This window comes from Crinia signifera, chromosome 2 (genome assembly GCF_055691185.1).
Source record: "Crinia signifera chromosome 2, ASM5569118v1, whole genome shotgun sequence".
Lineage (NCBI taxonomy): Eukaryota > Metazoa > Chordata > Amphibia > Anura > Myobatrachidae > Crinia > Crinia signifera.
The window spans coordinates 354,780,975-354,797,040 of NC_139218.1; the positions used below are offsets into that span (position 1 = coordinate 354,780,975).

General features: G+C 46.0%; 1 protein-coding gene across 5 annotated transcripts in view; it reads left to right on the plus strand.

The window, feature by feature from the left end:
- The window catches only part of STARD13 (StAR related lipid transfer domain containing 13), a 290,895-nt gene that overhangs the window by 229,429 nt on the left and 45,400 nt on the right, over positions 1 to 16,066 (plus strand). The window lies entirely within an intron of this gene.

Sequence of the window (16,066 nt, forward strand, 5' to 3'; positions counted from 1 at the left end):
AATTTAGAACATGACTTCTACAAAAGGTCAGCAGTGACTATAACTGACATGGCGGCTGTTGTCATTGAAATCATTGACATTTGAGTACCTGGCTTCAAGATGAACGGGTTTATTTACTAAGCCCTGGATGGAGATAACGTAGACGCAGATAAATGACCAACCAAACAGCCCCAAACTGTCACTTTCTATACACCGCATGTAACATGGCAGTTAGGCACTTATTGGTTCGTATTTTATAACCGGCCACTTTCTCTCCATCCATGGCTTAGGAGATGGACTGTTAGGGGAGAGCTGGACAGTCCTAGAAGCATTTCGTCAACCTGATTCTTGTACATTGTGTGACTTATAATGGAGAATGCCTAAAACACACTCACACACATTCTGTACACACACACACACACACACACACACACACACACACACTGTCAATTCTCAACTGCTTTTCAAGTTCACTCTGAAATGGAAAATCTTAGAAGTCATTGCTTCTCAGAGTTAAATATTTATTCTACAAAATGATAGGAGATAAAGACTAATTGCGGTACTTTTAGTGCATGTGCCTTTGAACAAGCCAGAAGCATAGAAAAAAAAATCTGGCTGTAAAGCAAAGGGGGGAGAAAAAATTCTCAGTGTTATTACCCAATATGGATGACAAAACATTGTAGCCTGTGTGGGAAAGTGGATCATATCCAATGTCTGGAATCGTTTATCTTCTGCTAAAGTCATAGAGACGACTGCTTTATGTATTGCACGGCAGTGCCTACTGATTACATGCATTGGCTTGTGAGCGGGGAAAGCTAGTAATATGTGCAGAATTGGAAATGAAAGGCTAAACAATGTGCTCTGCAGTAACCACAACAGCAAAACAAAATGAATGGTTCAAATTATGGCAAAATGAGTTAAGTATACTGCATTGTACAGCAGACTTTCATTTCTAATTACTTCACTAATGTAAACAAGACAGTAAAAGGTATCTTTCAAAGATGTTACTATATTAATAATATTAATAATAATGTTAAATATTTGTGTTTAGCGGTTAGGGGCCTATTAATTGACCAGAATGAAGTATCTAACTTGCTGCGAGTGGATACAGAAACCGTAGAGCAATTCACCTAACACGTAATGGACTCATTACTGTTACTAAGAACATGCAGAAACTGAAATTGTACCTTATAGGTCGCTTTTACTAAATTGCTCAGAAAATCTGTGTATGTGTGTGTGTGGACCACACAGCGATTTAAATGCGTGGCCCTGTCGTTCTAAATCCAGCGGCGATTAATAACCTGGACGCAGGTTATTAATCAGTTGGAGCCAGTGTTCCAAATGGAGAACACTGACCTTGACACCTCGCTCAGCACACAGCGCTGTGTGTAGAGACAGACCGAGCGTTCTGATCAAAGTAGCTTCAACTGGAACGCTCGTCGGTAGGGCCGTGTGTGCAGCGCTGTGTGCTGAGAGAGACCGAGCGATCTGAGCGAAGCTCAGAACGCTTGTTGGCCCGTGTGTAGGACCACGTGTGCAGCAGCACTGTGTGCTCTGAGCGAAGTAGCTTTGCTCAGGACGCTCGTCGGCCCGTGTGTAGAACCGTGTGTGCAGCGCTATGTGCTCGGAGAGACTGAGCACTCTGAGCAAAGTAGCTTCACTCAGAACGCTCGTCGGCTTGTGTAGGACCGTGTGTGCAGCGCTGTGTGCTGAGAGAGACTGAGCACTCTGAGCTAAGTAGCTTCACTCAGAATGCTTGTTGGCCCGTGTGTAGAACCGTGTGTGCAGCGCTATGTGCTGAGAGAGACTGAGCTCTCTGAGCGAAGTAGCTTCACTCAGAACGCTTGTTGGCCCGTGTGTAGAACCGTGTGTGCCGCGCTATGTGCTGAGAGAGACTGAGCTCTCTGAGCGAAGTAGCTTCACTCAGAACGCTCGTCAGCCCATGTGTAGAACCGTGTGTGCACCGCTGTGTGCTAAGTGAGACTGAGCTCTCTGAGCGAAGTAGCTTCACTCAGAACGCTCGTCAGACCGTGTAGGACCATGTATGTAGCACTGTGTGCTGAGAGAGACTGAGCGCTCTGAGCTAAGTAGCTTCACTCAGAACGCTCGTTGGCCCGTGTGTAAGACTGTGTGTGCAGTGCTATGTGCTGGGAAAGACTGAGAGTTCTGAGCTAAGTAGCTTCACTCAGAACGCTCGTTGGCCCATGTGTAAGACCGTGTGTGCACCGCTGTGTCCTGAGAGAGACTGAGCCCTCTGAGCGAAGTAGCTTTGCTCAGGACGCTCGTTGGCCCGTGTGTAAGACCGTGTTTGCAGCGCTATGTGCTGAGAGAGACTGAGTGTTCTTAGCGAAGTAGATTTGCTCAGGACACTCGTCGGTCCGTGTGTAGGGCCGTGTGTGCAGCACTGTCTGCTGAGAGAGACTGAGCGCTCTGAGCAAAGTAGCTTCGCTCAGAACGCTCGTCGGTCCGTGTGTAGGACCGTATGTGCAGCGCTATGTGCTGAGAGAGACTGAGCTCTCTGAGCGAAGTAGCTTCACTCAGAATGCTCGTCAGCCCGTGTGTAGAACCGTGTGTGCACCACTGTGTGCTGAGAGAGACTGAGCTCTCTGAGCGAAGTAGCTTCACTCAAAACGCTCTTCAGCCCGTGTAGGACCATGTATGCAGCACTGTGTGCTGAGAGAGACTGAGCGCTCTGAGCTAAGTAGCTTCACTCAGAACGCTCGTTGGCCCGTGTGTAAGACCGTGTGTGCAGCGCTATGTGCTGGGAGAGACTGAGCGTTCTGAGCGAAGTAGCTTCACTCAGAACGCTCGTTGGCCCGTGTGTAAGACCGTGTGTGCAGCGCTATGTGCTGGGAGAGACTAAGCGTTCTGAGCAAAGTAGCTTCACTTAGAACACTTGTCGGCTTGTGTAGGACCGTGTGTGCAGCGCTGTGTGCTGAGAGAGACTGAGCCTTCTGAACAAAGTATCTTCGCTCAGGATGCTCATCGGCCCCTGTGTAGGACCGTGTGTAGGACTGTGTGTGCAGCGCTGTGTGCTGAGAGAGACTGAGCGCTCTGAGCTAAGTAGCTTCACTCAGAACGCTTGTTGGCCCGTGTGTAGAACCGTGTGTGCAGCGCTATGTGCTGAGAGAGACTGAGCTCTCTGAGTGAAGTAGCTTCACTCAGAACGCTCGTCAGCCCGTGTGTAGAACCGTGTGTGCACCGCTGTGTGCTGAGAGAGACTCAGCTCTCTGAGCGAAGTAGCTTCACTCAGAACGCTCGTCAGCCCGTGTAGGACCATGTATGCAGCACTGTGTGCTGAGAGAGACTGAGCGCTCTGAGCTAAGTAGCTTCACTCAGAACGCTCGTCAGCCCGTGTGTAAGACCGTGTGTGCAGCGCTATGTGCTGGGAGAGACTGAGCGTTCTGAGCTAAGTAGCTTCACTCAGAACGCTCGTTGGCCCGTGTGTAAGACCGTGTGTGCAGCGCTATGTGCTGAGAGAGACTGAGCCCTCTGAGCGAAGTAGCTTTGCTCCGGACGCTCGTTGGCCCGTGTGTAAGACCGTGTGTGCAGCGCTATGTGCTGAGAGAGACTGAGTGTTCTGAGCGAAGTAGATTTGCTCAGAACACTCGTCGGTCCGTGTGTAGGGCCGTGTGTGCAGCACTGTCTGCTGAGAGAGACTGAGCGCTCTGAGCGAAGTAGCTTCGCTCAGAACGCTCGTCGGTCCGTGTGTAGGACCGTATGTGCAGCGCTATGTGCTGAGAGAAGAAAGGAGATACCAGAAAAAGCTGCCGTAGCGCGGCGAAACGCGTCTTGAAGAAGGAGCCCTGCTGCCGCCATTGAGCCAGTGGACCCGGAGAATCTCTCAGCCGCCTGAGCTCCACGAAAACCAGTCCACCCTGGTCCCCGCTATTTCCTCAAGGAGCGCAGCAGCGGCGTGCTATCGGAGACAATCTACAGCACGGTACCACCTCGCGGCAACCAGCCTGACACGCTCACAGCAGAGCGCACGAGACTACCGTCCCAAGCAGCCTCCGTCTGTTACAGAGTCTAGCGGTTCGCACTTGGCTGTCTGGCCGGTGCAGCTGCTCTGGCAACATCTGACACTGACAGGTGTGGGGTCTATTGGTACACTCGTTCTCCATCAACCTGGGACCCGCTGTAAAGCATTGTCTGCAAGAATTGTGGATTCTGTCTCCATCGACACAGAAGTGTCGACTCCATCATTGGTTGCTATTTTTAAGCCTCTAATAACCCTTTTTCTTGGATTACAAAAAACCCTGTGGGAAATCGCACAGGTGTCACATATTTCTGCAGAACGCTGGTCCTTTATTCTTCAATTTGGGACATTAGTACCTGGCAACATATGCGCATATGCTAAAAGCCTACCGGGACTTGGTAAATATAAAATCTATCAATTCAGCATTTACTAGTGCACATGTTTTTAACTTCTTATATTTATAGTATTGTTGTGGATTATTTTATGCTTTATTAGTTTAATATATTTTGTATGTTAAGATTGTTTAATAAATTGTCATAAATTGTGTGCATAAGGCGCCTACTGGTATCTCCTTTCTTCTACGTATCCTTTTTTGGGGGCGGCAACCCCCTCCCAGAGGGCAGCCACTTGCACACAGCACCCAAATACTGACCCATAGCGCTCAAAATATACGTCTATGTGCTGAGAGAGACTGAGCTCTCTGAGCGAAGTAGCTTCACTCAGAACGCTCGTTGGCCCTTGTGTAAGACCATGTGTGCAGCGCTATGTGCTGGGAGAGACTGAGTGTTCTGAGCTAAGTAACTTCACTCAGAACGCTCGTTGGCCCATGTGTAGGGCCCATTAGATGCGCAATTGGTTTCAGTATGATTTAGTCGCAATTTAAATACGGACAATCACTTGGCCAACAATGTAATACTGGCAGGGTGTAAATACCGATGATCAATATTCTGACAGGTACATACAGTTAAAATGCTGACACGCAATATACCGACATGATCATAATGCTGAATGCTGACACAGTTGTAATGTCGACATGGACACCATATTAGTGTAGCGCATCTCCTCTCATCAGGCATTATTACATTCCCAGTACAAAAAAATGGTGTTTCCAAATGGCGCTGCAGTCTCCTCTTTTTAGATGTGTGATTTTTCTATCACCAATGAGTTGGAATCAAATCTCCCTCCTTCCGTCCAGTCGCTCTTAAAGACAACCACAACTGACCTGGGTGAAAATTCCCTATATGCCCGTAATGGTTTCTTTAAGTTTCCACGACCTCTGCATACACAAGTAGCGACGTCAGACCAGTTTGATCACCAGGACCCCATGTAGCACACCTTGAAAAAGGGCTTATTCATACAGCCCGAAATGCGTTGGTGGTTGGAGGAGAAAGAGAAATACCCTAGAGGTTTGTGTTAGGTGCTGGTTACCATCTTCAGCAACTGGGCGGCCTTCTATCCGGATTGGGAGGTAACCCAGACCGCCACTCACCTTGGGATTTCCTTCCCACTTTTTATGAATTTTTTATTCAATTTTATGTATTTTTATTGTTGAAAATAAATCTTTTGGATACTGCAAAAATGGAGTAAGCTGTCTACCTGTGGGAATTCGGAGGCAAAAGAAACCTTTCCATGCATATAGGGCACCTGATTCTGGTGAGTTCACATTTCATGGGGTCCTGGTGATCAAACTGGTCTGACGTCGCTACTTGTGTATGCAGAGGTCGTGGAAACTTAAAGAAACCATTACGGGCATATAAGGAATTTTCACCCAGGTCAGTTGTGGTTGTCTTTAAGAGCGACTGGACGGAAGGAGGGAGATTTGATTCCAACTCATTGGTGATAGAAAAATCACACATCTAAAAAGAGGAGACTGCAGCGCCATTTGGAAACACCATTTTTTTGTACTGTATATGTGTTAAGATTTGGGAGTCTGGGCGCTGTCATTATTTTCTGCTTTGTTTCCATTATTACATTCCCCCTTTGTGCCCGCTGGGATTATAAAGTATGAACAAGTCTTTTTTTGTGAAAAAAAATCAGTAAAATAATGTATTTGGTATTATTTGTGTCAGTATTTTTGCTGCCGGCAAAATATGTGTTTTGTACCTGTCGGTGTTTAGATTGACGGTATTTTGATTTTGTCGGTATTTTGATTGTTGGTGGTTTGTTCCTTACGGTATTTTGCCAGCATTTGGTTGTGGGGATTCTGTAAATTGGTTTGAATCGGCAAATTAACTACATACCGCATAAATATTATTAGTAGTAGTAGTAATGGGAGTAATGAGGGCATCACACTGCAGTGCGTGTATATAAGCGCAGTGCGCCAGAGCGGAACACATGACTAGTATCAAATACCATTTGTACTAAATTTAAACCAAACAGAGTTTCCCAAACTCCGCCATTATAGTCCCGGGTTTTAAGACTATCCATGATGGTTAAATCAAATTAACTGAGGTACTAATTAAGAGGGTGATTCAGGACTGCTCGCCACTCGGTGGAATACCCGCCCCTGCCACAAAATTCCCTTGATAAAATGCAAGGGGATATCCTGAAGGTGCTGGGGGGGTCCACTGGTATATGCCTGGGCTGCACTTGACAGGGCAGAGTGGATGGGACACCCAGGGCCAGCGCCACCTCTAGGCAGCTTTAGGAGCCACTCCCCCCCCCTCCTTGGAGCCAGGTGAGCGGTGCGATCCCCTCCCCCAACCAAGGTCCGATTCCCCCCCCCCCCAAACTCAGCGGCAGCTGCATCAAGCTCCCGCCTTCCCCCCAGACTCGGCAGCAGCGGCCACATCAAGCTTAGCTCCCCCCAACGGCCACCGAATCACCTCTACCCTCCCCCTCCCCCTTGGTGAGCAGGTTAGCAGCAGGGTGTTCCCCCCCCCCCCCCCGCCTAGGTCGCTGCAGTGTGTCGCAATGGTGATGGGTGGTGTAAGGTGTGGACAGATAAAATAATGTAAAGAGACTGAGTACATTTCTGTGTGTTTCTGTATAGGTAGCATGTGGATCCAAGGCATTCCTTGGAATGTGCAATTTAAAAGCATCGCCTCAGGTAGCACTGGCATACAGTTGGCAGAGATGAGCCTCTTAGCTCATGGTGCCTACCTCCCCCAGTGCTCTGGCCACCTGCCGTCTTGTTATAATTGATTATCAAAAAGATGCATTGGATGAGTCGCCTGAATTTTACCGTACTATACCGCAGTGACTGACAGCATTAAGCTGTAGAAAGTGAAATTTTCCAGGGTGATACCTGATAGAATCAGACTCGGTTACACATAAATCCCCAAAAGATCTCTTTGGGAACCTCCACACACACACACAGACATACACACACATTACCACCACCCCTCAAGCAACAGGTTTCATAAACACAGATGTTTTTTTTTTAATTCAAATGACATTCACGCAAGGCAGGGTTGCCTACCTGACCCTCTCCTTCTGGGAGAAAATGCTCTGTTCCTGGGCTTCCCTGGTAATGTATCACCTGTTATTAATTGATAAGAATGGTGTTTCACCACAAGTGATGGCAATCATACATTACCAGGGAAGTCCAGGAACAGAGCATTTTCTCCATGAAGGAGAGGGTCAGATAGGCAACCCTGCCTTGAGTGAATGTTCATATTTTTTTTTGCATATGATATCATACAGCATTAAGTGCTAAGTGGTGGAATATAACACCTACACCTCTGCACTCTGAATGCAGTTAGTGACTGTTGATCTTGGAGATGGTGGAAGTATTAGTGTTGCCTAATACCCCTTTCACACCAGAATATGCAGGGATTTACCCAGGATTACAGTCCAGGGCTCAAGCATGGACATTCCCGAGTTGGCCCCTTTCACACCGGCCTAGTCCCTGCATTTTCTGGTGTGAGGGGGGCAGCGGGTGGTGGGGTCTGGGGTGCAGACAGTGGGGATCCGGGCAGTGGTGGCTGGGGCAGGAGATTTTGAAAACATTTTGAATAGTCTGATTGGCTGAGAGTGTCTGACCAGACTTTTCAAATCCAGCAGTGTTTCCCGCCCCGCTGCCCAGCACATAGCGCTACAGGCACCCAGCCACCCGCTGCCTGGACCCCGCTGTCTGCCGCCCGGACCCCGCTGCCCGGATCACATGGCACCATCCTCCGCTGGAAGCAAGCCGGGATGCCGGGTAAGTACCTTTCTCACTGGCCTGTATCCCGGGCCGGTCCCGTGAGCAACCCTGCTAGATACATTTTCCCAGGAATTTGGCCAGGGAACCTTGCACACCAACCTGGGAATTCAGGCTGGTGTGAAAGGTGTGTAAGGTGTGGACAGATAAAATAATCAGAAGGGTGGGATGTAATTGTGTGCCACACTAATAAAACCAGGCAGAGTATTTGCTGTCCCCAAAGTGAAAATGAGTGTACTAAACGTCTGTAATTCTCTTAATTCTGTTATACATAATATAGGACAAGAAATTACAGTGTATGCCGCAGGCAGCAATGCTATTGGCTCATAGTACAAAGCACTTGTGTTAGAAAGTGTGCGCGCGCGCACACACACACACACACAGATCCATTAGTTTACAATTATCATTAAAGTGCAGTTACATGACTTGGTACTGATTTATATGATCAGCTTCGCTTTGGCAATGGGCTGGCTGTTTTGTAGACACTTCTTCAGCACTGACAACACATGAACAGCGGTAGTGAATAGAGAAAGGATAAGACGTTGGCAGGTATTTAATCCGTGCTTATATTTGCCGCCAGGGGAAGTACATCACACTCTCCTATTCAATGCTGTCGTTAATGACAGAATTTAAGGCTGCCAGATCCGACCTTTTTTAAAGTCAGATCTCTTTTGTCGGAAACGGCCATGGATTGTCAAATACACGGCCATTTTCCACCGTTTTTTGCCCCCCCCCCCCCCCCCCCCCCGAAGTCCGATCCTAGTCTTCTAGCAGAGAGCTACACTCTTCCCAATATGTGTACTATGGCGTGGCCCCCTGCCCTCTTCTGCCTCACCATGCTCAATCTTGGACAAGAGCCATTCAAGGATGATATGAGGTTTGTGCTGCACTGCCTCCTGTACTATGTAAAGAGACTTGGAGTTTGGACTTCAGCCTTTTCCCGCAACATTCTCCGTTTTCGATGGCCACCTTGTATGAATCTCAGCTCTGCAGTCAGCGCGTATGACATAGATGGTGGCACAATTATGAATTGTGGCACATATGTGTAGCATATTAAAATTTGGGGGTACAAATGTTTGGCATATGAATTGGGGACAGCGCTATGTGACATATAAACAATACGAAGTGCACAAGTGTGGCATATTGTGAATTGCAGGCACTACTTGGAGGCATGTTATGAGTTGGGGGCACTACAGTGTAAGATATTGTGAGTCTAAATAATTAAATATCCTTTTTTTTAAAAAAAGACTTTACCAAGCAAAGAACCATTACCTAATTGCTGGGATTCTAACTGTGAGTAAAAAAATATTTAGCGCTCTGTTCAAAGTCATTTTCTTAATATGGCACTTTGGAAAGAAGGTTTGAGGAACTGTAGCATAGTATAGTATACAGCATTTTGTACATACTGTATAGCATTTGTCCAAAACATTTGTCTAAAGTCTCCCAAGCGGCCTGGGTGCAGGAAGCTGTCTGAAAGTGAGCCACCCTATAATATGTATTTGCTTGACTATGTCAATCAAAGTTCAAATTACATGGTGGCTCATTACCAGTCAGAATCCATAGACAAATAATGTAACTATTGTAAATTCAGTGGTAAAGGCGTCAGTGTGTGTGTTGTGGCAATGCTTGGCATGTTTAGTGTTAAGGCCCATACACACTTGGAGACTTTCTGCTGAAAGCCGCTCAGTTTACTCGTTTGCCCAGTGTGTGCGTGGCAGTAGTGAGCGCTGGTGCATGCACCCACATCATTGCTGGCCCGGCCTCTCATCTGCCGGTAGTACCAGCAGATGAGCAGCGGAGTGGACGGCTTTCCATAGCGTCCCACTATGGAAAACTGTCCACCGCCAAGAAAATCGCTGAATTCGAGCGAAAAACACTCAGTGTGTGTGTTTTTCAGCCCAGCGGTTTTCTCCATCATCGTTGTCCATACAGGCTGCCCAGTGTGTATGGACCTTTACTGCATATATATATAACACTAGTTAAAAGCCTGTCAAATTGATTTCTCCTCAAACTCTCCACCCGCCCCCAGTCCCTACCTGCTCCTACCTCCAATCTCTGTCTTTACAGCTCCCTCTCTCACCGTATCCAGCAAGTTTCACACAGATCAGTGGCCCTGCAAAAATTGCTTTCACTGTAGTAATTTGATCCGGGCTGTACTTCACCTCAGAGGTGAGGAGTAGTTAGCCTTTTATACATATATATTCCACAACGAGTTCTGTAGCCAAAGCATTACCTTGGAGAAAATAATAAAACTCTCTATATAAAATGAGGCTAAACGAGACCGGAGTGTATTATCATATCCCCGTGTGGCAGCAATAATTAATGATTTTTCAAGGCTAATGATCCTTGATAGTTAGGGCCAGATAAGGGTTTGTGGAGACCTCAGAGCAACTAAATTGTAAGGGCCCATACCAATAAAATTGTCAATAAGGTATGTGATGTGTATAAATACTTCCAGCAAACACAATGTAGTGCCCCCACTGCGGGGGTCCCGGGGAAACTGCCCATATGTCCTGTTGTTAATCTGTCCCTGTTGATGAGTAACAGAGGTGGTTGTTCTGAAGGTGCATACACATGGGGCGAAGTCAGACCCATTTTATAAGCGATCTGACTAGATTGCGTAGAAATGGAGCACGGATCTCCCCGTGTGTATGCCCCCAGTGATGGCAATGTCATCGCCAGCAGGAAAAGACAGTGCTTGTACTAACCCCCTTGCTAAGATCTCAGAGTTTTGCCTATAAGCATAGGCAAAAACCCCACTGAGAACAGATCGCTCAGCACACATCGCGAGTGCTGAGCGGGTGTGCAGCGACGTGTTCCGAGCTCCCGTCTCCCTATGCGTACGGCTCTTATGTTACACAGACGATACACTAAATAGAAACTTAGTAAGAAGACACCATTGTGTCACATTCTGGTGCCAAAAAATCTGGCAACTATTTCTGTTTAGCGTAAACATATTGCAGATGGTCGCTGTTGACAGTGTAGTTGACACTAATGCTTTTGTAGTTGATTGTAGATCTAAAAGTATTTTCATTTGTGTTCAAATAGTAGAAAAAACATGAAATAAACGGACGTGATCTAAACTTTCCAACACACATGATTTCAGCAAAAAGGTTATGACCTGCAGAAGTTCACTGAAAATGTAAGTTAGGGTTGGGAAAGCACTTAGGAGTGATTAATAATGTGGAAATATTTAGTATGTGTTGTAGCGCCAAGGTCCGTAAAATCCAAGGAGAATTGTCCTCATTTACTATCCATTTCCATTTTTGTGAATACATGTGTTTCTATTGCACAGGAATTCCTGATTCGACATCATCCATGGGGATTAGTCTTAAAATATCCATAAACCAAAAACATTTTATGTGAAACGGCTACTAGCAACTCACACACATATATCAGGAACTTGGCAGAACTGGATATACATAACATAAGGCTGTGTTGCCTGGGGGAACATTTTTCCATTGCAAAATTTTCCCAAATGATGTGAAGATTTTCAAGGTCTATGGTAATTTTGTTTGACATTTTTGTTCATATTTCATTGAGTACATGATACCTGGAAACTCTTAGGAAACACAATGGGGCAAATCAATTGTTTATCAGGCGTGATCTCCCATCTCAAGCAGTGCAAACGATATGACATTGCTAACGATTTTCCTGGAACTCTTGGACCAACGATATACAGTAGTGCCTACACATCAAACATATTGTCCATGATATTGTTCATTGGCCACATCCAAACATCCAAGAGCATGCTGTCATTGATGGTATACAGTAGTCAGGACTTACAGACAACAGAGGGGGGGGGGGGGGGGGGGCGCTACGACCCACGGGATCTCGTATTGTTACCAATATAGTGCGTACAAACATACGGTTGTTAAACCTTTCGGTGCCAATGTTGCTGCGAATCCTCAAAATATCTGGTAAACATGCCAGCGTCGCCCACAGCGACTGTTCTTTTAGTATAAATAAATACAAATACGGCCAAGTCCAATCATTGAAGTTAAATATCGCACCCAAAAAAAGTACAGTCGCTGTGAGCGACGCTGGCATTTTTAGCGGATATTTTGAGGATCACTCGTTGGCACTCAAAGGGTTAACGATATCGTTATCACACATATTGTAACGATAATTGGCTAATGTGTACTTAGCTTAAAATTCTGGGTGATTGGGGATTTGGGGGGAGATTGGGGGCTTGGGATATTCAGTAGACCATAGACAGACCAAATGATACCGTATAAAATGCCTAAACCACACCAAAGTGCTGACTGCGATCAGAAAAGTGCGCAGGTCGTTTTCACACACAAACAAAAAACAAGATATAAACCCTAAGGGTTTAAAGCAGCACTTAGATTAAAAATGATATAAATATGTGCCGATTGGATGATCTTTGCAATAAAAAAAATGTATTAAAATGAACTATAATCAACACACATAAAAGCATGTTAACTCATATTATAGCACTGAACATTTAAATTACAATGGGGCGGGATGTTCTAACATTCGCAGCCCTGTATCGCCGGCCACGGCATTCTTAATAACCGCATATTCTCTAACATACGCGGTCATTAACGTAAGGGACAGCTCTTGCGATAAGAGCTGTCCCTTGCGATGCGGTGCCGGTGCTGGACTTCTGGGTCTGTGACCCGGGAGTCCATCTGCGCATGTGCAGAGCACTGCGCCGGCCACAGGGCATGCTGGGAGGGATCTGTGTACGGATCCCTCACACAGCGCTGCAGTAAGAAGCCCATAGGCTTCTGCAGGGAATCGCCAGCTTTTGCTGGCGATTCCCTCCGCAGCGCTGCCACTGCGGAGGAGCAATAGAGCATACAGAAATGCAGTAAAAACCCTGATAACGGGTCTGTTCCTAAAATGCCCTCAGTGAAGTGTCCTTCTGATTAGGAGAATTAGAGAAAGCAATTGAAATGCTCTGTTGGGCTCCCTCTAGTGACGGCCGTGGGGAGAAACTATTGAATTCTCCTCCAATTGTATCTTTTGTAATTGCTTAGACTAAACTTTCTAATAAGGGTACACGGAATGATAAATTTAGTAAATTCAGGTGCAAGTGATATATTGGAACGGCAGCAACAGTACTCAAAAGCAACCCCAATTGACCCTTGAAATTGCTTATTTTGATTAGGATGCGCTATAATATATGACTCTCGGGTTATAGATAGTAAAGAATATGGGCACACTATATTGCGATGATAGCCAGAATATTGAAGTTAAATTAACGCTTAAATGTCCATTCAATACAGCATGAAAACAGACTTCAGCATGAATAGAGAAAACTATCTAGTATATACAGGGGCGTAACTAGATGTTTGGAGGCCCTGCAGCAAATGTCAACTGTGGGCCCCATAGCAGCTGCACTACCTGCACCTATGGTAGTTACCCCCTTGAGTATATACTTGCCTACATACAACTGGAGTGTTCTGGGTATTTTGAGCATGTTCAAAGTCAACCTAATCAGAGTATTAGTATGTGGCAGTTCCAGCACAGAGCTCTTAGTAAATAACACCAGCAGTGCATACGTTCTGTTACTACCGGTTTACAGATTTTAATGTAGCCTATGGGACATCTCTATTTCCTTTTATATCGAATTACACCAACCTTACAAGGACAAAATGTATTTATTCAAAATGTCAGTTGTATAAGCAAACTCAAAACATACGTTTACAATGAAACCAAACATTAGATTTACACATATTTCAGTTCCTTTTTCCCATAGCCCACATTTTGTGTAACATAAATCCCAAGCTCAAGTCCCAAACCCACTGAACAACTTGGCAGCCTCAAGCATAAAACCTGTTTGATTTATATTTTTGGACAAGTATTATATTTCAGTTTATATAAAATATGTGCAATAAAAAAAATATTAAAATATCCATTCTCTGTGTATTAAGGGATCATTTATCATTGTATATTTGTGGCTATGTCCCCGAAAACACTGCCGTTCCGAGTATTGGCCCCCACAGCTACCTCACTCTGAAAATAGCGGTAGTTTATGGACTACACAGCACATTGCTGGCCGGGTAGAAAGTTCCCCGGAACCCTCCACAGAAGTGGCCGCTGTGCATGCATGGTCTAGCCGACTGCACATGCACAGCTCCCCCTGGTGTCCGGCAGAGCACAATACAGGGACAGGCTCCTTTCATAGCACTTGTCTGACACTTGTACCCTGTGTCTGCTGAGTGGTACATGCTGCAGATAGGATTGTATATTGCAATGCGATCCTGGGTACAAAAGCTCTTTCAAGTAAGTGGGTCCTTAAAAGTCTTTCGATTCAACTGCATTTTGCAAGCAACAATAGATGTAACTTATTCCAAAGCTCATGTGTTCTAAATATACAGGAGGAGTTTGTAAAGGTGCGATTTTGGGCCGATTTCACCCGATTATGGCACTTTGGGCAGATAAATTGGGTGAAATCGGCCCAAAATCGCATGTGTGTTTGATATCCGATCCGATGCACATCGGACCAGCTGAGAGCTCAATCAGCGGCCACTCAGAAGGGAGGTTGCTGATTGGCTGACAGTGGTCTCTCCGCCAATCAGAGGCTGGCCAGTCATTTGACACGTTATTTTAAAATTCTAATACACCCCGCTGCCTGTCCTGCTGAACACCTGCTAGCGTTCAGAACCCACCACCCGCCCCGGTGCTCCTCATTGCAGCACCCACCGCCCGCCCCGCTTCTACTCACAGACCGCTGCAGCTCCTCGGTTTTACATGTGATAAATTGCATGCAATTTATCACATGCAAAAAATGTTACATCAAGTGCCAAATCGTATGTGAGCCTTACGGGGAGCTGCCAGGCGGCTTACAGGACAATTGGTCTGACTTGTCCTTAGGACAAGTCGCCCTAATGTATGGGGGCCTTAAGTCTCAAGTATATTCAATTCCAAGATCTCATAGGTTGTTGGCCCAAAACAAATACACAAAGTAAACAGGGCTCGCGGTGGATGAGCATATTATTTTAATTCCTTACCGTACAGAATACTGTTGGTTGGAAACAATTAAAAGTGTGACATCTCCAGCCCTCTGCCTCAAGCACACGTAATAATAATTGGTAGCTTAATTAAATCAATAGACAGGGAGTACAATTAGTCATATTTCATCATTAGGCAGACAAAGGGATATTTGACCATGGTTATTGAAGGAGGTTACCACCAGAGCCGGCCCTAGGAATAAGTAGTATAGTCAGGGACGGTTAAAGGCTTCTCAGCACACTAGAAATTAAAACTTCAAACTACTGCCCCCCCCCCCCAACCCCACACTGCTACCAATCCCCACTGTCCAGCCCCTCAAGCGAAAGTGTGGAGGTTGTGCCTTACTTTCTACAGCTGACATCTGCATTAAGTACAACAAGGTGATAGGTGGACTCAGTGGTACCTCCCCAGATCTAGAGTCAGCCCTGAGTATAACCAAATGCCCAGGGGCATCTGGGAAAGCCTATGACCATCTGAGCAGGCTCCAGATTTCAGACGTCCTCACTCCAGGTTGACAGTGGTTGTCCTTCAATGGGATATACAGTATTTCCAGCTGCCTTTCATAGCATATGACTTGCAGCACAGCAAAGCTTATGTTGACAATGGAATAGGCACTTCTTGCTATTATTTTTGCATTTTTGCTTCTTGCGCTAATTTAATTTGCCACCACATTTGCAAATAGTCTCTGAGAGTGGAATTTAATGTGGCCTGCCGGACACGGTGTGACATGTCTTATGGCATCGCAAGTTTTTCCATGTATCCTTCAGCACTGCATGGGAAAAATGGGTATGACCATGTGTCATGATGGGTGTGCCACACACCACAAAGGACATGTCCCCACATCACATGCATATCCGGAACTGCCCCCGGTACCTCACAGCACGGTGTCTGTCCGCTAAGTGTGGCTCACTTGACGTTGCAGCTAATAGCAGCAGAAATAGAGATGGTTGGAAGTATAACAAATAATGATGGACAATACC